The sequence below is a fragment of the Doryrhamphus excisus genome, linkage group LG4 (genome assembly GCF_037039965.1).
Source record: "Doryrhamphus excisus strain RoL-2023G ecotype Guam linkage group LG4, RoL_Dexc_Guam_v1.1, whole genome shotgun sequence".
In the NCBI taxonomy this organism is placed as follows: domain Eukaryota; kingdom Metazoa; phylum Chordata; class Actinopteri; order Syngnathiformes; family Syngnathidae; genus Doryrhamphus; species Doryrhamphus excisus.
Window position 1 is genome coordinate 12514799 of NC_136360.1, and position 22096 is coordinate 12536894.

Genomic DNA, 22096 nt, shown 5'->3' on the forward strand with positions numbered 1-22096 from the left:
TGTGCATTTATGTATATTTGACCATATTACATTAAGCTACATTAGCTACAGTAACTTTACATTGCACTAATTAGTGCAAAGGCTTGCCATTGACCAGAATAGTCCCTGAACTTGGGGACTGATTGTCAATAGAAACAGTATATTAAAGGAGAGCGTTATTTCTAGGTGTGCTGAGCTCAAAGAGGAAATAGATCATACCTTCACACCTTCACACTTCTTCCTCCACTTCTTCCTTCCACGGCCACCTCTCCTTGGACAATCTTTGACAAGCAGCAGGGTATGTTTAAAATCCTTAACAGTGTCGGCCTTGTCATCCGTTGCCTGATTAACAAGCGTCGGGAGCGAGGCCTAATCAGCTCCCTCAGTCAGTCGCAAGCGTGTCGGCCATCATTAAGTGACCTCACACGTGTGCCGGATCCCGGCGGGGAGAGGACAGACGGTCCGGCCTGATCCCGGGAGGTGATTACTTTATGCTACACCATGGCGTGATGCTAATGACCTCTGTGCTCTTGCATTAATAGCTTTTGTCCTCACATTCTCATGTAGCTGAGGTGTATGAAGAGATCCTTACCCCCACAGACAAGAGCCCATGTCGACAAGCCTCCCGGATATGTCAGCTATAGGTATGCTTTTATTTTTAGCTCACTGCCATATATCGAAATTACAATTTATTATAATCTGTAGAAATGAAAAGTTTAGTCAGTGATGGACATTGTGCTAGCTTGCTATGATTTATATGCAATTATATCATCCAACTAATGCCATAGTACAACTGCCTATGGCTGACGTCATGTATCAAAGCAATGAGCATTAGCAATATGTTAGCTATGTTGTACAAGCACAGATATTAGCATTAGCTCTTTTAGCTTGTGTGTTCTCCTGTGTTTCAGCACAGATGTAGCAACATTACAAACTAGCATTTACTACCTTCTGTGTTCGAGTAGTGTTGAAGCAGGTTTATATCAAACAAAAGATAAGCGGTGACACTTCTTTAGCATTTGTATTCAGTTGTGATTGAGCAAAAGAGAACTTAGCATTAGCACTTACAGCAGCAGTGTTGACAGATGCATTCCTAGGCAGCAGCTCCATGTGAACTTCCTCCCAAACTTTCTCCACAGATTAGCCCTCGAAAATATCCAACATTATTAGCTACATGCTAAACCCTTTGTTTCGTGCTCTACTCTCATTAGTCAAGTAGTGGTGTGCTATACTGCTGGATTAAGTAAATACAGGGCCAGTATCGCCAATACTGCTACTTTTTAAAATAAGGTGAATCTGAATCAATCTTAATGTGAATGATTTTTTATTACCTTTTTTTGTGATTTAAAAAAATATATATACTAGCACTCCTCTTTCTTTCTGCCATCCCCCTTTCTGTGGTATGCCTTGCCTACCTGCTTGCCAGCCGGACTGGCAGGTAATGGTGGGTGGTGTCTGGTTGCCTGTTGCTGCTGAGTTACAAGCAGGTAAATCAAACAGTGGTGGGGTGGGTGGAGGTAAAGGGAGCCTTCTCTGCATTGTGACAAACACGGGGACACTCATCCAGGTCATATCTTGAGTGAAACCGCTACAGTCGGACAGGAAACCAACTTTTTACATGGGTATCAATCAATATTGGGATTAATATTTGCCCACCACTATAGTCGAGCAGTATTTTACCACATGGATGTCTTTGCTACTGGGTCAATAGCTATTTAGTGTAAAAAAAAAAAAAAAAGTCAAAGTCACTCAAATCCTATGGAATTCGATTTATTTCAATTGGTTTTGCATCCCTTTGAAATGTTTACTTTCCAAAGAGGTGGGTAGACCAATGCAGATATCCATTCTGGATTGATATTTTTCCAGTTTCTTTTCTGTTTGTATGAAATCTTTGTCCTGTGTTTCATTGTGAATCCCAAATTTCAAAATCCATTCAATGATATTGAACATTTTTCAAGGTAAAAGTATCACTATAGGGATTCGTATTGACCGTCCCTTTATTTACATAGTATTGGATTGACACCACAACTAAATTGTCCATAGGTATGAATGTGAGTGTTAAATATTGTTTGTCTAGATGTGCCCTGTGATTGGCTGGAGATCACTCCCAGGTGTACCTCGCTTCTCAGTCAGCTGGGATAGGCTCCGGCATACCCGCGTATATCCTAGTGAGGATAAGCAGTATAGAAAATTGATGAATTCCTATAGGTCATGTCCTCCTTGGTTACACAAATCGTTGTCATCTTAAGAGAAAATGTTGTAATTTTACGAGAATGAATTAATGATACTAGCAGAAAATTTACAAGAAGAAAGTTCAAATAGTTGGAAAAAAACAACAGAAATAAAAAAAAGGTCAGAATTTAACAAGAATAAACTCATAATATAGCATTGCAGTAGCATAGAGTTGAAATCACTTGACTTTACGCACAGTGACTTGCAGTTTGTTCCTTGTAAATGTAATGTTGATATTACATTTACAAGGAACGTGCATGCAGAAAAAAAAAACACTGTGTTCTTCCCCCACATGGAGTGCATGTTACACTTCATTGTGTCCATGCTGGCTCACCACACTTTGTGTCAAGTGGGGCCTTAACTTGTGCGTTTGGGTCGCTCAGCCGCCGCCAGTGTCAACGCGCTTGTGTCCCGCCGCAGGGCAAATGTGCTCATTTACAAGGTCGAGTGGACCGGTCGCCGTCAACATGCTTTTTTGGGCTCATGCAGTGTTGAGTAAGATACTTCCCAAATGTACTTTAAATGACTAGTTTCTGTCATGAAATTAATTAGTTATAATATTGTTTCCAAAATGTAATGCCTTACACAATTTTTCTTTATTTTTCTTATATCCTCATAGCTTTAAACAGAAATACAAGTGATGTACTCTGAAGATGTTTGTTTTTTTTTTTACAGATCTGTGTTTTTGATCTTGATGAATAAACTAAACTACAAACTAAAACTATTGATAACATTTATGTGCTTAACAAAATTGCATGCTTCCGAAAACAGTGGTGTTGCCCGAATGATTGTATGTATTTTTTTTTAAATGATGCATCAACTGTTGCTTCAAAGCTAGCCGGAGACAGCGCAGGAAGTCTGTACTTAAATGGAAAGGAAAGTGAGTTTTTAATATTGGACTGGAGACATACTTAGAATAAAAGTGTGCTTAAAATTATGCAGGAACGTTGTAGTTACGATGTACTGTATGTTACATCATTTTGTGATTACTTTGTTTTGTGGCGTTAGATATTATTATTGCACCAGTAGATTCAGTGTAATAGCTTCTCACAAAAGGCCTTCTTGACACTTACATAGCACAATTAGAGTTGCAAAACACTTTAATATACATAACTGATGGGAAAAACAAATTAGATGCATTGTTGTCACTAGGGATGTCCAATATATGGCTTTTTTGATGAAAACTGATATGCCGATATTGTCCAACTCTCAATTTCTGATACTGATATCAGCCGATACTAATACCGATATGTGTAACATGACATATCTCCTGTTGTGGAATGAACACATGTGTTCTATGCAGCATTTTTGAAATATCAGTGCATGATCGGGAAAAAATCAGATACCGATATTGCATTTTTATGCTAACATCGGGGCGATAATTAAATTATCGGCTATCCTTAGTTGTCACTCAGAAAAGATTAACTCTCACTTGTACATAAATTTAAGTTTCAGTTCTAGAGGGGCCCCGCAGCTGCTATACAGACTATGAATTTTTGTTTTGGGTTCTTTCATTGATGTTCGTTGTCAATGTTAGAGTCCAAATAATTACATTTAAAAATCAATTTAGAAACCTTGGAAGTTGTTGGATCATTGACTACTCTGCGGGCAACGTGGTTCAAACAACCAGGAAGAAAGGCTAAGGAGGCTAAGTAATAGCAATTGTGGGTACGATGTATTGCCGTGAATTGCTGAAACTAGAAGGTTTGGTACGTAAATATGAGCTTCATTCAAGAACTACAGTAGTTACATAGTCGTGCATAGCTGCACTGAGGAAGGACAGCTTTGCTTTTGTTCTTTTTTGTTAACACGCCTTCCAGTGTGCAAGCCAATCACAGGAATAGAGGTAAGCATTTTTACTAATATCATCATTACTAATACAGCCTTTCTATGCAAACACAGTGTGTGAAAATTATATAATTTAATTTGGTTAATTTCCAGGTCTGGAAAAGTACGAAAAATGGCAAATCAAGAATATTCATTTTTTTTAACACTTTGAACACTTTTCTAAAAGATAAAATTATATAAACCAAAAAAACAAATTAAGAAGGTAATGGATGGATCTTTTTTTCCAAGGTGCTTGCTAGGGCAGCTAAGACGTTTGTGTGGCCACAGTGAGTGAAACATCCCAGAAAACATTTGTGAAGATTGAGTAGCTGAATGGCCAGCCCTCTGCTCTTATCCTGCTCCCCGTTTTATGAGCAACGTTACCAAGCTATAATCTCCTGCAAATTATATGGTGAGATAATGGCATACATGTAGATAATTTATTTACATGATACTAGGGCTGCAACTAATGATTGTTTTCTTCGTCGATTAATCTGAAGCACGTTCATATGATTGAATAATCCATTAGACCCTCGGGTTCCCAACCTTTATTATACAAAGAGCCATTTTCATCCCCTGCCCACTAAAGAAACATTGTTTTGTTGTTTCATATTGTGCCTGCTAAAACAGAATACAATAACTTTAACTCTTACTTTTAGCTCGCTGACTATTGCCGCTTGCAAGAAAAGCTCATGTATCAGTTACATATTCACCGATATTGATTAATCTGTGATGTGTCATAATCAGTCTGCTGATAAATTGGATGGGCTGGAGCAAAAATGTCAATCACTAAGACTGAAATCATTCATTCATTCATTTTCTACCGCTTATCCTCACGAGGGTTGCGGGGGGTGCTGGAGCCTATCCCAGCTGTCTTCGGGCAAGAGGCGGAGTACACCCTGGACTGGTGGCCAGCCAATCACAGGGCACAAATTCACATTCATACTTATGGACAATTTGGAGTGGCCAATTAACCTAGCATATTTTTGGAATGTGGGAGGAAACCGGAGTACCCGGAGAGAACCCACGCATGCACGGGGAGAACATGCAAACTCCACACAGAGATGGCCGAGGGTGGGATTGAACCCGGGTCTCCCGGGCCCAGGCTGAAATCAGAGGATATTTAAATAAAAAAGCAAAAGAAACAAACGATGAATCAAATACTAAAATAGTAGTTGTTGATTAATTGGGCAATTGATTAATCACTGATTTACTGAGTCTGGAATAAGTTAGTTTTTTGTTTATCCTTTGTTTATCATTCCAGTGTGAATGACTTCAATGTTAAGAACAGTACGTATAAGTTTCAACTTGCACAAGAAATTTAAGTTTACTCGTAAGAGCGGAACTTGAACAAAACAGGCTCTCCGGAATTCCTGCACTGTATTAGAAATAATTTATATGTTATTGTGCCAACATAAATAATAGTGTAGTGGTGTTTTGTGGTTGTGTGTGTTACTCACACTGACCACATCTCATTTGATTTGCGATGCCTGCTCTTAGTAGTTTGGCGAGGCGTTTGGTTAAACAGCAATTTGATTTCCATGAATGCTCAGTTTGTTCTTGGCTCGTCGTCGCGGCTTTAACATCGGCCGAGTGACGGCTGCATGTTCATCAGTCGGGGGGAAAAAGCAAGCGCTGACAGACACACAACCCTACTCCCTTTCTCCTCGCCATTTCCCTCCTTGAAGTTTTTTTCCCCTCATATCACTGAAAAGAAAGCAGGATTGTGCTCCGTGGAGAAAAAAAAAAGATGAGGGTTCTTTTTAATCTGGGGAATGAGTGCTTGGCCATGCAGCCCAGATCCAGAGAGAGTGCCAAGCGGGGCCGGGCAGCGTATTAATATTTAAATTCCCGTCCAGCTAATCAATAGAAGGGGGTACTTGTGTGCACCGTTCCCTTCAGATGGGAAGCGATAATAGGGAGAAAACCTGCTGATTAGCCCCCTTAGAAGCTCTCTTCTCTGTGTAGTAGCAGTGATTATAAGCTATTGAGGCAGAAAACCTGATCGAATATAACCCCCTTTTCAGTTCCTTGTTGCCCTCAATGGCGCATCCAAAAGAGCATTCACTGCGTCGTGTTGCAAAAATGGCCGCCTTTTTGCACCACTTCTTCTTTGCATATGGTGCGCTGTAGAAGTCGGCCTTTATACGTCGACATAATGCTTTAATATGGCTGCCACCAACTTATATTTTATTCTTCCTTTCAGTGTACATAAAAAAAAAAAATCCCGGCTTAGTCCTTTTTGTCTTTTGAATGCTTTGAACTCTTTTCAGCCTTTAGGGGGACTTTTCTTGTGCTGCGGACTGTGTGCATTCACTGTAAAGGCACTCAATACCGCAATAAGACCACAAGCAAAACTGAGTGTCTTAAGCGGGACCACACATCTCAGGCATTTGCATAATTTACTAAAGGGGGGTGGAGGTGGTTAGAAAAGGCAAAAAAGCAGGCCTCTTCATTTAGGATGGTGCATACCTCTCTCGACCTATCAGGTTAGTGTTCAAAGTGAACAAACCGCAGCTGAGAGGCGTTTAAGTCCAAATTCGCCTCTTTTTTGAGCCACTTCACCGCGTTCTCATAACACGGCCGGTCCGAAACATCTCAGTGTTTAAGGGAGAGAGGTCAGGATTTCTTCCCCCATTGTCCTCACTTAGTTAAAGCATCAGCGCTGAAGAAAGAGCGGAGGGATGGGGGGGGGTGTCATGCTTTTTTCTGAGGATAATATCTCGTTTGAAGGGCCAGCGAAAGAAAAGCAGAAGGAGCTGAAGAGGTCTTAAAAGAGAGCAAGGCCAAAGCTGAACTGCTCAGTTCATTTTCCAGCTCAGTGGCCGTCGTAATCCATCTTGGCCAGCTGCTAACAAGATTGAGTCTGAAGTTTACCTCCACAATGACTTAATCAGATTAAGATGCACAAAGATCAAATAATGACCCGGTTTTAGGGCAAGTTCAGCTGGCCCTTGATTGCGATGTGTGGTCCTTGGCGTATATATGAAATCACCTTCTTAATCGTCACAGCCGCTTACTTTCATTAAGACATTTGCAGATATGTAACCTTTGCTTGCAATCTGGACTACTTGGTTGTTTTTTCGAGTCACAGGTGTCAAGCTCAAGACCCGTGGGCCAGATTCAGCCGTCACATCGTTTTAGGAGGCACACAGAAGTCCGGAAATAATTTAAACATTGAATGCATGCAAACTGCACACGTTCTCCACACTGTTCAGGAAAAATGTATTCCTGCCAGCTGTATTTGGAGAGTTGTCGGTAAACTCAAGCGAAACAATTTTAAGAAAAACCAAACACATTTTATAAACAAGTACTCATTTTCAACATAGTATACGGTACGTTTTCATTGAATATCTCACTAAATGTTAACATGAACATTTCACTGGTGTTTTGGTTATGTTTTTTTGTCTGTTGGGAGATTATTTGACATATTTAAAGTAAGAGCTCTGAATTTAGTACACATTACTTAAAACAAGCATATTGGTCTAACATAGAATGTGCTTGCTTAATTTCAGCTATTTAGTCTATTTAGGTCTGATATAGTTAATCTTCAAACAGCTAAAATAATGCATAAGGCTAAAAATAACCAATTACCTACAAATGTCATCCAATACTTCTCTACAAGAGAGGAGAAATATGATCTCAGGGAAGAACTACATTTGAAACACTTATAAGCTAGGACTACGTTAAAAAGCCATAGCATTTCAGTATGTGGAATCAAACTATGGAATGGATTGAGTAAGACCCTCAAACAATGCACAATGATGAGCCAATTCAAGAAACAATACAAGCAGTTGATGTCTGCTAAATACAAGGATGAAGAGTCTTGAACCTGTCATGATGTGCTATATAGTACTATATCACTATATTGACAGTTACTATGGTACAGATTATGTCATTGTATGGTCATATTACCTCGTACTTCGGTACGTGGTAAAAATAAAATTAAAAAAAACTATATATACTATAACTATATTAGGAAAGCAGGAAGTGAACAAATGTAACAGTTACTGATTGTAAAAGTACAAGATGGAGCATGTGGAACTGTGAACTGATTATGTGATGCACTCAATTGTAATCTGATGCGTGTTCAAATGAAATAAAACCATTACCATAGGTTTCAAATTTCTGCACTGTAAGCCTGTGTGCAGTAGATTAATTCCATGCATTGTTTGTAATGACGTCAAACTGCGGTCCCGCTTTGGAAAGAATGCAGTGGGAAACTTTGTGTAATTATGCCAGCAAATTTATGCTTCAATTTCTAATTTTCTCTACTTTTAAAGGGGAACTGCTCTTTTATGGGAATTTTGTCCATCATTCACAATCCTTATGTGAAACACGAATACATATTTATTTCCCTTTTCTGTGCATTATAATATGAGAAAACAACTTAAAATGCCTTTGAAAAGTGAATTTGTTGCAGTAGTTTGTTTCAAAAGGTGATTGTCACGGTGCAACCCCAGGATGCAGAGCGCAGAACCAAATGCAGGTAAATAATATTTATTTTAGCAATAATAGCAGCAAAAGGAACCACAACTCAAGTAGCTGACGGACAAACAACAATGATCCCACACGGGGAGATGCACACACCTGAACTAAATACCAACACAAATTAGGGACAGGTGTGGATGATTGGGGCAACGAAGGAAGACAGGGCAAAGTAGGAAGTTCCATACAAAATAAGGGTGTCAAAAATGGAAACTAAAGTCCAGACAGGGAACACAAACAAACTGTCACGAGGGAACCCACACAGGGCGTGACAGTGATCTTCTTATTCTTTTCACCAGCAATCATGTCTTAATCATTTTGATGATTATAGCTTACAGCTAATAAAACCCACTACATTGCCTCCTTGGCTTTTGTCATTTAGTATAAGGTCGGGACAAAACCGAAACGTATCAAAGTGGAAGCCGAAATCCAATGAATCTGTTCCAGACACACAGAAATATCAACACAAATGTTTTACTGTTAATATTTTTACATGCAAGAATGCAACACTGTTTTGTTAACAGCCTCTTCATCCCTTCATCACACGTCAGTCTCTCTCTCACTCTGTTGTTGTCACTCTGTGTCAATCTCATCTCGAAGCAAATTAGCCCTTTATCATCCGCTCTCCTGTTCATCGAGCAGTAGTCCAGACTTTTGAAACCCATCTGAGAATTTTTTGACCCCTTATAAAGATACAAAAAACCTTGCAATTCTACCTTCACTCAATGGGTATCAACAAGCACACCAACCAAAAGCTGTAGCAATTCTATACTTGATCAAACTGAATTACAATTTGTCAGATCAAAACACAATATCTGTATAAGACTTCTTTGTTTGTTTCTTTTGGCTTTTTTTTTCTGATTACGGAGTCACCACAGCGGATACTTTTTGATCCACTGATCTTGGCTGTGATATTAGCATTCACTTCACTTGTCCAAGTCGCTACTTTCAGCAGCTTTAGTCTAAGCATAATGTGAACTGTAGTTCTTTTAGCCATAATTTAGCTGCATTACTGGATCAGTCACGATAATTACTTTGAACCCAGAGTTCAAAGCGTGACAAAAAGTAGCATCTTATACACCAGAAATTACAGTATTGTGCTAGCATATTTCTTGAATTCAACAGTGTTTCTCACCTTCTTTATAAAATTTCTGTCACTTGCAACTTTCTTTGGCCCCATGGTGAGTTACTTAACAGTCGCGCTCAATTAAAAATGCATAGAGACTGAGAGGCTTTCCACACAGAAACATTTTCCTGTCAAAACGGTAAAGTACTTTATCGTTTTAGCCTGTAACCCCCACGGAAATAGCGTTCTGGGTGCCCTGTAAAGATGTTTTTTGAAAACGGCTTTGAGAGTGGGAAAATCTGAAAACCCCAGCTTGTCGGTCTGTATCACTGATTTACAGAAACTATGATGTCACTCTCCCATTGCCATGATGTCACTGTCACATGACCAGAAGTGAGCTTTGACAGCAAGCCACCTTAATATATATTTGGGACATGACTCACCTCAGTTGACATTATCCCCCATTATATCTCCAAAGTGACTCGGAGATAAAATTCCACTTTGTTGTAAGTCGAGATGAGTCTTAAACCGGAAGACAATGTGTTCTTTGTTCTGATATAGTTCGGTGTGTCTTGTGGTTCTAAGTGTCTGTTTACAGTGCCACTTAGGTGTGCCTTGTGTATTACATAGTTTTCAATGAGTTCCCAGTGATCCGTTCCCTTGTATACATGGACACAATTTTTTGTGCCAAAGAAACAAAATCCCAGGAATGTTCCTGTGTACACAGTACCTGAGTCACTGAGTTGTTGGGCACTCATGATAACTGAGACAGGGTAAAGAAAAACAAGGCTAAATTCTGCTGAAAGCTGAACAGAAGCGTTCAAAAACCAAGATACCAAGGTATCTCATAAAAAGTTAAAGACTGTTGACAAACTACTTGTTCGTAGTCTAATCAGCAAATGAACACCCTGAGCTTTTAATTGTTCTCTTAGTCCGAACTTGAAATGAAATGAACTTTTGCACAATTCTAATTTATTGTTGTATAGCTACAACAGGCGCTCTGAAGGCAACCAGAACTATAAAAGCAGTCTAAGTGTTATATAATTGAGAAGTTTGTAGCTCCCCATTCAGACCGGTATTTGCTTGGATTTAAAGGAACGGGATTATGGGGGGGGGGGGGCACACAAATGTGATTGTCTCCCAGCAGATGGGGCATATTGCTTCACCTTTGAGAGAAGTTAATTAAGCCGTCCATATTGTGCTTGTCCGGGGGAGAAAAAAAAACGCAGATGAATATTTCAGCAATCAAACCAGTCGCAGAAAAGGCCATTGAGTTATGAGCGGGGTTCAGTTAATTCCCAGCCTCTCTCTGGCTCCAGCTTCCCACGTTGCCGTCGACCTCCTGAAAGTTCTCAGAATGGACCCGGCAGCGCCTCAGACAAGCCCGCGTTGTGCCGTGGCGACTGTGTTGCTGCGGGAGGGAGCCTCACTCATTGTTGTCATCAACAAATCGCTTGTGTTGACCTTGGTTAAAAAAAAAAAATCAAAATAGATGCATGAAGGTGTTGTTGTGCCAATGTTGTGGCACTTCAAAGCTCTGAGAGCAAAAAGCGGGTGGTGTGGATTATGAAAGTGCGGCTAACAAACCGGTGTTCAAAGTGGCCGACCTGCTGAGTGCAATATAAAAGTCGGGGTTAAGCTTATTGTAAAGTGCGCTCCAAAGGTAGATGTTACATCTTATTTCAGGAACTCTGCTGTGGTGCTCACTGCAAGCCACTTCCGTTCCAGTTGAGCATTGCTAATTTTTTAAACCCTGCACCTCATGTGTGGCACGACTGTTTGATCTCCCTCCTCTTTTTGATTATTATATCAGGGGGGCACTTCCTCTCAGGTTTAATCATGCTTGGTTTTCCACAAATTGTTCGTCGTATAGTGAACTTTCGCAATGGCTTTGGTGAAGTCATTCACAGTGTGGTTACGTTTTTTTTAAAATTGGATCTCATTAGATTGAGTACCTCATGAAGTGGCTAGTGAATGAAAGTTAACTTTTAGTGCTGTCAAATCTGTAACAATTTTAATCAAATTAATCACATTAATCATGTTTAATCACAATTTTCAACTATGTGTGAAATATGCCTCTTTTTACTGTATTTTATGAAGAAAAAGATAAATGACAGGACACTATTTCATATATTTGTATGTGTTAACAGCTACAAATGAACTGAACATTTAAAAAAAGAATGTCGGAAAATCTATTTTACCAACACTACTCCCTTTTTATAATAGCAGAACATTGGTATCGCATTTTAACTGCATTTTTATGAGTGATGAGGCCTTGTGTTCAAAGACACCATGCACATTTTTAGGTTGAATTCACTGAGAGTTTGGTTTGGAGACAGTGCCACTGAGGGAAAGACAGGAAGCAGAACTGGAGGTAGCAGGGATGCGGATGCTGAGGTTCACATTGGGAGTGACCAGGATGGATAGGATCAGGAACGAGTACATCAGAGGGACATTACATGTTAGTGAATATAGAGAATAGTGAATATATTGGTAGAAGAATGCTGCGTTTAGATCTGCCAGGTAGGAGGCGTAGAGGAAGACGAAAGAGGTTTATGGATGTAGTGAAGGAGGACACGAGGGGAGTTGGTGTGAGAGAGACAGATGCAGAAGACAGGGTTGGATGGAGGTGTTGATTTGCTGTGGTGACCCCTGAAGGGAAAAGCCCAAAGAGAAAGAAGAAGAACACACATACATGCATAATAAAGAGAGTTGTGATGTTAGGACTACCCTTGAATGCACCTTGCTATCGTCTCGAGACAGTGAGGAACTGTCGTTCTGAGGAGGACGTGAGTTGGAGATTCATATATGGTGTTGGAATTTGACTGCTGTTGATGTGTTTAGGTCAGAATAAAGTCCTAAAAGAGTGGCAGACGCTATTGCTGTCATAACAGAGAGGGGTTATTTTTCTTTGTTTTATGATGGCCACAGTTTGACCCATGAACAGATTACAGTGGATTACAGATTACAGATTACAGATTATATTAAAATTAGCATTCACAACCTCACAAATTGACAGATTTTTGGCCCAAAATATATTTTTTACATTTTTTTTTCAACATAAAACACATCTCATTCGCCCTTAGTAGGTAATATTATATAAATTCTTGATAATATAAGGAAAATGTACAGTGTAGATGCACCACTGTTAAAAAAGCCCACAATTTCTATGCTTCACGACAAAATGTACACAAACTGAAGCAAACATTTGGCATACATTTTTGACGGAAAACACAAAAACAATAGACATTTTTATGGGTGTGTCAATTCCTTGATTTGTGCCATTCACGGGCGGTAAAACAAAGTTGAGATGCAGGGGGCTTTTTCTTGAAATTTTGCTGTTTGCTAAATAAAATATAAATCAAAGGACTCCCCTAGGATCTTTTGATTTTTCAGTGTTTAACCCTCGGTGGAAAAAGTTTTTACAGCCCTGGTCTATAGTAAGTATTTATTCACTACTACAGTACATGGCCTGACATGCTCATTCTTTGTTTTTTTATTTGTCCAAAATGCAGCTGTGGGTGCATTTTCGTACACAGCTGTGGGTGCATTTTCGTACACAGCTCATAAAAAAAATTGCTTCAGCATATTGTACCATTCATTCATTCATTCATTCATTTTCTACCGCCTGGAGCCTATCCCAGCTGTCTTCGGGCGTGAGGCGGGGTACACCCTGGACTGGTCGTCAGCCAATCACAGGGCACATATAGACAAACAACCATTCACACTCACATTCATACCTATGGACAATTTGGAGTGGCCAATTAACCTAGCATGTTTTTGGAATGTGGGAGGAAACCGGAGTACCTGGAGAAAACCCACGCATGCATGGGGAGAACATGCAAACTCCACACAGAGATGGCCGAGGGTGGAATTGAACCCTGGTCTCCTAGCTGTGAGGTCTGCGCGCTAACCAGTAGACCGCCGTGCCGCCCATATTCCACCAAAAAGTACTTATTATTATATTATTGAAAAAATAATACACTGGATTGGTCTTAGCATCTTCAATACACATAATGCCTCAAGTTTGGAAGCCACCTCAGCCTTAGAGACCCTAATGTACACTTCACGTCGTTCACGCCTAGCATCAAGTGGTTATTTTGATTTGTCATGGAGAGCGGTCATGACGGTTCCTTCTTGTCCACTGCCGGACCTTCATAACATCACTTGAGCTTCTAAATTGCTTCTCATTGTCACCTGTTGCCATGAAGGACACGCCTCCCTCACTCGCCATTTGGTAATAAGTCTGAAAAGAAACACGGCTCGGCGGCCACTTCGCCGCCCGGGCTCACACTCATTAAAACGACCACGCCACGGCGGGGAGTGTGGGGGGGTCACATTAGCAGGTGGAGGATTATCCGGCTCCATCATGTCTAAATTGGAGACAGCAGATCTATAATTGTACTCCTCCAGCGGCTAACGACGTGACGGCTTCTTCCTGCCTACTTTTTAATGAGTGCCCCTTCTTTTAAAAGAGCACAAAATGCCACCAATTTAAATCCTGCCAAAGCTTCATTTCACGTCCACCACCGTCCGCAGACTCCAGGAAATAACATCTGCCCCACCCCCGCCCGGCTGCCTATGTCGGCCGTCGGGTGACACGCCGTGAGCAGCGTGATGCTCAGCTCCGTCATTAACAACATACAAGTGTGACGGTTTTGTCATGTGGCACTGCAAGTTCTTCAACATGTGTCAGAACCCTGTTGACTTTGAATGAAATGGAGACATTGGCTGTGTCTCACATAGAACACACTTGTGTGTGCTTGTGTACTTTGGTCCTGAGTCGTGCTGTCCCACCAAGCCACGCTTAGTGGAAATGACATCACCATTTTGACCTTTTTTCAAAACCATTTTTCAAAAAATATGAGAATTAATAAGTCATGACGATTTGTGGTTGAATACAGCCATTTGGTGGTCAAGAAATCTGCATATTTAAGCACATTTTATGTATTTTTTGTCTAAATTCAGTATTTTCAAACATAAAAATGTCTAAATTAAGTAAAATACAAATATAAGGCATTCACAAGAAACATTCATAGACGTCCTTGTTCTAACTGAGGACGAGGTGTCAGTAATGTTACTGTAATGTTGGGTGAGACACACAAGCACCAGATTTGATTCATGGAATAGACTTCTTTGCAAGTTTGAATGATTGGTTTGAAGCTAAAAATCAACTCTGAACCACCGACGTCACTTCCTGTCCAAGCTACTGTAGCACATTAGCAACACACACAAGCACAAGCCTTGTTGTTTTCTTAATGTCATATTTTCTATTAATGTGTAGGAGTATAATAGTGTAAAGGGGTACTATGGAGTGCTTATAATGTTAAAAAAAACATTTACAAGGTCGTAAAAAGGTTTTTTATATGTCCATTTTCTATGCCGCTTATACCCATTAGGGTGGTGGGGGTATGCTGGAGCCTATCCCAGGTGATTTTGGCTGAAAGGCGGGGTACACGCTGGACTGGTTGTCTGCCAATCGCAGGTTTTTCATGCTCTACCTTAAAATTTAAAAATCTATTTATAAATAAAGACACGGCTGCACGGTGCAGGCCACACAGCTAGGAGACCGGAGTTCGATTCTACCCTCGGGCATCTCTGTGTGTTGATTGCCGACTCCAAATTGTCCATAGGTATGAATGTGAGTGTGAATGGTTGTTTGTCTATATGTGCCCTGTGATTGGCTGGCCACTAGTCCAGGGTGTACCCCGCCTATGGCCCGAAGACAGCTGAGGTAGGCTCCAGCACCCCCGCGACCCTCATAAGGATAATGAATGAATGAAATAAGGACACTACGGTCAGGTCAGGAACCAATTAACAGTGATAAATGAGGGACGACTGTATTAGAACACACTATGCTCTTAAAAAGCTAAGTGTGCGTACAGACGTTTGCCAGTTTGGACATGGCCTTTAAAGAGGGCCCAGGTAGCTGAGGTTAAAGGTCAATATGTCAACGGTAGAAGCACATTGACACCAATTGTCAATCCCCAACCTGCAGCCTTAATCGGAGGCAGAACCCGATGCATTCTCAATACCCACGCCAGTCAGACAAAACACTAACGTGACTAAATACTAAATACATAACTCTCCATTTGAGGTCCTAATTACTTTCTTAAAGGAATAAAAATAAACGATGACTGGAGCTGCTTATTGAATACAACAACAAATTCATACAAATGAGATTTACAAGTCTGACATAAATGCACATTCATGATGACATCATGTATTTGCGTATCTTTCTAATGTACTAAACTATTGCACAGCGGTGTAAATGACTTGTGGTTGTGGTGTACTATATCAAACATATCAGGTGTGATGTGCATATTGAGAGGAATTTTGTACCTCCGAACGTCTTCACTCTGTCTTTTCTCTGCTATTCAAACACGTTCCCAAGCGGTGGGGAAAAAAAAAAACACCCAAAAGATGCTAACAGCGTTTGTAAATGAACTGGAAAATTGCTGTTTGAGATTTGGAGCTGTAACAAAACAATCCTAATAAGCTTCTGGTGATTGTGTGTGTGTGTGTGTGTCTATGTGTGTGTGTGTGTTGAACGTTATCCCCTGCAAGCGCATTAGCATAATACGACTAAACAAGCGGCGCTCAGGTTGGAGCGAGCATCCAAAATGTGTCATAGCGATAAGAAACTTTAATGTGTGCTTGTGTTTTCACATCACAGCCTCACCCCCTTCCTCCAGCCCCCCCGCCTCGCATTGAAACAATGTCTGCTCAACGAAAACAAACAATGCGCCCCTATTTGGTGTTTTTAGCTCCCCCGCCTGTGTTCACAAATGACAGCACAAGTGCACATTTGTAGCTGGCAGGTAGAGCTGGGGCTACACGTTGAAGCTATGATATGTGACATGTGTTGCAAGCAGTCGCTGTGTATCTCCCAGGGACCTGTCAGCGCTCCAGCACTGCACTTAAAGCCTCTTTCATACGCAGTTTAAACCTCCATTTAGGTCACAATCCGACAGCAACGCAAATATGTGGGCTTTGAGTGTAGAAGGTTCCTAATTTAATGCCAAAAAACAAGTCTTCAATACAAAAAAGTATCTTTTATCATTAATAACCCTGTCTCTGCGCCTCATCTCTTCCTCTCTCGTATATTAGCTGATCCTCTCTCTCCGCATGTCCTTAAATGCAGGCAATTGGAATGTGTTAGCCCTGTGTAAATAGTAATTGTTCACTGTTACTGCCGAGGCCCGCGGCCTTTCGCCCGCAGACGGTGTGCTGATTATTCATTCAAGGTTGTGTCATTGCCACGAGCCAAAGCAGCCGCTGTCCAATAAACTTTAGCTCATACGCGCCACGCACGTGGCAAATTGCACTTTAAAGAGCATATGAGCACAAGTGAGTGCGCATGTTTTGTATTCATCGTATTTACATGGATGTGAACGCATCAAAATGATTTGTGCTTATAGCCAAAGAGCAGGAAAATCAGCTCCAGCCTGTCTGGGTTGTTCACTTTCATCACATGATGCCTTATTACACTCATAATGTGCACATAAACTATGCTAACATCAGAATATACAATATGATTATGGTTTTATACAGTAATACAAGCTCTGATTCTATTATTGTTCACTCGCCGCACAATCCAGATTGAATATGCCTCAAACACTTATTAAACATGTTTAAATGATAAAATCTATAGTTACTCACTATGAATGAATGATAATATAAGACGATCCATGAACAGGAGAGTCACAGTGCAGCCTTTAGCCTGGTCATCTGGCTAGTTCTAGAGGCTTGCAGGCTAGAAACGGCATTTATCCATGCCTGGTCTACATAGTGCACATAGTAGCAGCATTTGGGGCACAATAGGAGGTGAAAGGACAGAATACAGTATCGTACTCTGTATTCTGTGCAGTGTGGGAGAAAGATAGCACACACACAATGGTTTGCTCAAGGACCGTCGAACAAAGTGGGATGAGATGCCGCTTGCAACACAACAAAACTACAAAGATTATATTTGAAGCATAATGACAAACATACAAAATCTTACAGTGGTACAAGTATGCAGTACATTTTACCTGTAATATCACGTGAATATAGAAATTATTACAGACTTATGTCCATATAGAGAAAAACCTCCTTCCTCTTGGAAGTAAATACCACTTCAGAGCTGACACTAGCTACGTACAGGTAGATGGTCCCACCTCTTGTGTCGTTAGGGCCCTATTACAGTTAATTAAATTAGAACAGGGAGACTATTGCAGATAAAGCCTGTTTACAACTCTACTCCTACAACAGAGTGGAAAAATTCCCATCTCTAACGGGAGACATAAAAAAAAAATCAGGCTTTGCTACACATCTTAAAATCCGTCAGTCAGCTGCAGACATGGGTGCTAAGAGTGATCATTGAATTGTCTGTAGCTTCCATAGGTATTGTTTGCGTTCTCTTGTCCTTGAATAAAGTATATAAAGTGTACAAAGTAGACAGTTTGGCTCTGGTGGCAATGGATTGTGATTCAAGACAATAGTCCCAACTAGAGCAGCAAGAGCAAGCTAACAGGGTTGATACTGTATTACCTCGTAAGCGCAGCGTTAAACAACAAGCAACATCCCCCAAACGCCTGGTGAAGGTGTCTCTGCGCTTAGAGGACACAACCTGGATAAATGACATCCCACCAGGCTACATTTTGCTGCAGTGACCTATGTGGCTGTGGTTGTTGGCTGGGAGGTTTGGGTGGTGGGGGGGGGTGTTTGTGCACCTCCTATCACAGCAAAGGGAATCTGCTAAGAGTACAGTAACGTTAGCGAGCATGTCTTTGTGCTCGGAGCCCGCGGCCCTCTGCTGCTGAGTAAGCCTGCGCGCCGGAGCGGGCCTGAGAATTAATACTCCTTGACAGTAAATGTCAACAGAATTTAAATTACACTGCCTGCTCCCTCTCATAAGCATGAGGATGTCTTTAGCTTCTATCGGGTGCCATGAACACGACCCCAGAAGCCTTTTTTTTTTTTGCACTTGAAGATGTCTCAAACCACCAGCTCAGTTGTTTTTTTTTTTTACGTTGCCTTTGTGGAACCAGCAGCACATTTGCTGGGGACGCGTGTCGCTAATTAGTTGAATTTAACCACAATGATCATTAGCCTTGTCGACAGATCTGCTGCGGTCTTAGGCCGCCACCGTCACGCTCCCGGCCAGTGGCGCGTTACAGCGATCAGCGGAGGAAGACGTTGTGATGCCGCTTTCATCGCATCAGCATGAAAGTTACACATCATTTGTTTTTCTGCACATTTAAGTTATAAAGACACTAAGCTGAGCAGTGATGGCCTCTTTCATGCAGAGTTTGTCATACCTCGGGATGAAACCATATCGTACCTTTGAGAGTGTCATTATTGGAATTAACACATTTAGTATCTGAGATTTCAGTGCAGAGTCAATGCACAAACTGTACAATAAACATGAGAGTGTCAAATAACAGATGACTACAGATTTTAAGTTTGTCAGAGCAAGATTTTTGCAAGCAAATTTCATCACAATATTGACAGCAATAACTGTGTCAGTCTCAACTCAAAACAAGACAGGTCGAGTCACATCAGAAGTCATAGGCTTGAAATTTTGGAGTCCTGGAGAGGTGGAATAGGTTCCAGCATACCCGCGACCCAAGTGAGGATAAGTGGCATAGACAATGGATGGATGGAATAAATAAATTTTTAAGTGTTATATTTTCAAATATAATAAGACCAGTGTGACAAAACCTTGTCACAGAAAGTGCTGACATAGACTACGGAATGTAGTCGTAATCCACATTCACTGTTTCTTCTTAAATTTGATTGGACATTACTAGATGCATTCAAAGTGGCATATTTCCAGGGAATATCTGTGCCTCCTGGAAATGTCATAATAAACGTTCACTGAATACTTTGAAAGGGGACACATTTTACTCAATACTGTCACTGAAAATTTAAAGTATTTTCAAGTCATCAGACTAAAGTCCAAGTCAAGTCCAGAGTCATTGATGTCAATGTTCAAGTCTTTCACGGTATTGTCAGATTGACTCCAAAGTCATCAAATATAGCGGATATCCCGCTATTGCCAACTTTATGTTGATATTACCCAACATAGTTTACATAATGAGAGTAAATAAACCAGTGAAAACATAAATAAGTTTTGGTGCTATAGAAACTGGGTGCGAGATGAACAGGAAGTGATGTTGGGGGTTCAGAGTTGAGTTTCGGCTTGGTCTGGGTTATGGCTGCAACAGTAGCCCGTGTTTTTTATCAGGGATTTTTATGGGGGATTATTGTGCTTCTTGTACAGTAACATACAGTAACATTACTGACACCTTGTTACCAGTAATGAGTGTTTGGTCTAAGTTTGGAGACAGTGAGAGACAAAGACTCTGTCTAGAGACAGAGTCTCTAGACTCTAAACACGATAACCAGCACAAAAAAACTTCATCTTCTACATCTACATCTTCCAGATTCTGCACCTATTCCACTTGTATTTCTTTTGGATTTGTGCTTCCAGCCAAAATGGTCTGTTTTAATTTATTCCGCCTCCGTCCACCCCCATGGGATTGGTCACACGCCCAAAATGCTTCCTAACTACGGACGAACCCCACTTTCTAATATAGTGATTAAAAAAAAAGACCAGAGAGGTTTTTTGGTCTAGAGACAGTGCCTCTGAGGAAAAGACAGGAAGCAGAACTGGAGGTTGCAGAAATGAGGATGCTGAGGTTCTCATTGGGAGTGACCAGGATGGATAGGATCAGGAAGGAGTACATCAGATAGACATTACATGTTAAAGGCCTTGGAGATAAGGTCAGAGAGGCCAGACTGAGATGGTTGGGACATGTCCAGAGGAGAGATAGTGAATATTTTGGTAGAAGGATGCTGCGTTTAGAGCTGCCAGGTAGGAGGTGTAGAGGAAGACCAAACAGGAGGTTTATGGATGACGTGGAGGACATGAGGGTTGTTGGTGTGACAGAGACAGATGTAGAAGACAGGGTTGGATGGAGGAGATTGATTTGCTGTGGCGACACCTAAAGGGAAAAGCCCAAAGAGAAAGAAGAGGAGTGTACTACATATTACTTACGATATAATAAAAACTATGATAGAGTGAAACCGCTAGCTTAGCTGTAAACACCTTGACAGCGAGCATCATTACACTCACCTATATGTGCACAAATTATGTTTTGATTTCCGTTATGTGCAGAAACCACCAAACAAGAAATTTTCACTTTTTGCTGTGTTCAATGTCTTACTGCATCCTCCATGAACCAGGACATATCCTGCTAGCTAGCAAGCTAACAAAGCATGTAACTTTTCTTCTCCATTTCAGTCTTGTGTTTTTTTCCGACAGGTGTAAATTACAAATGTTCTGAATGTAAGCATGCTGTAGAATCTTTTAAAGTGCAGGAAGACGACATGTCAGCGACACCTTCACCTGAGGAGCCTCTAATAAGCTAATTGACCTTTTCCCCATCAGCGCCTCGTTCCCCGGCTGTCTTAAACTGGGGAGAAATGTGGAAAAGTGAGCACATTTCTGCTTTTAGTGAGAACGGTTACTTTTACGCTGGGATTTCACTTTAATGAGCACACTTTCAACTCCCGCCAGAAGCTTTTTGGTCGTACAGCGGGGAGACGGAGGGCAAACGTCTCAGCGCATTTGTTTTCCCGTCCGCTTAACGGCACAACTTTTATCGAGCTATTTATAAATTGGAGTTGGAATATCTCGGTGTCAGATGGGATCGTGTCGCTGCTGCTGCGCCATGTGTTCCATCGCAAGCCCAGACGGTTCAGCAAGGAGGCCACATTAGAGCATATAAACATCAAAATTTGGATTCCCGCCCCCACCGCTGCTTGGCGGGGGGAGCCTCTTGTGACACCGTCCCAAAGTGCATTTGTTTAATGCTTTTAAAAGCTTGTCTTTGCCGGTTTTCACTACTGTCTGCAAACTCTGTCTTCTACAAAATTGTTGCAATTGCCAACAAAAAAAAAAACAAAACAAGAGAAAAAACGTCACGACGGATTGCAACTCGGCCTCTTATCAACGCCGAGGTGCGCCTGTCCACGTCTCCAGCTTCTTGTTTGGCTGCACGCCGCGTCCAAAGCAATGGACGTAAAGTGCACATCTCCTCGTATGAGAACGTTCTCTGTGCAAATATGTGTTTTGTTTGCGACGCTTCACGGGCAAACCAAGCGTGAAGTGGAAAAAATATGATCGTGATGGAGTCTGAGGGGTCAGTTAGAGACGAGTGCGCTTTCGTCTCCCGTCTTGACTGTCCCGAGGTCATTTTATTCTCTCCTGTTAACTCCCCCGCAGACGCTTTTTCATCCTTTTTTAATGGCAAGCCGACACATAACTTACACTACGGCGTGCAAACGGGAGCGCTTTGCATAATGGCCGACATCTTGGCCCACTCGTGCGATGTCCTCCCCTCTGCAAGCCCGGAGGACGTGGAGATGATCCATACTTTGCAAAAGTGCTACAAAACGGAATGCCGAGGGCCACAAATGATGCCTGCCGACATGAATGGGAGCGCAATTTTCACA

At 41.2% G+C, this 22096-nt stretch overlaps 1 long non-coding RNA gene across 1 annotated transcript in view; it reads left to right on the forward strand.

The window, feature by feature from the left end:
• Positions 1 to 229: 229 nt before the first annotated feature.
• The window catches only part of LOC131129988 (uncharacterized), a 122508-nt gene continuing 100641 nt past the window's right edge, over positions 230 to 22096 (forward strand). Inside the window, exons 1-2 of the long non-coding RNA XR_009129938.2 lie at positions 230 to 459; positions 547 to 623. This is a non-coding gene — a long non-coding RNA (uncharacterized LOC131129988). The remainder of the gene's footprint in view (positions 460 to 546; positions 624 to 22096) is intronic.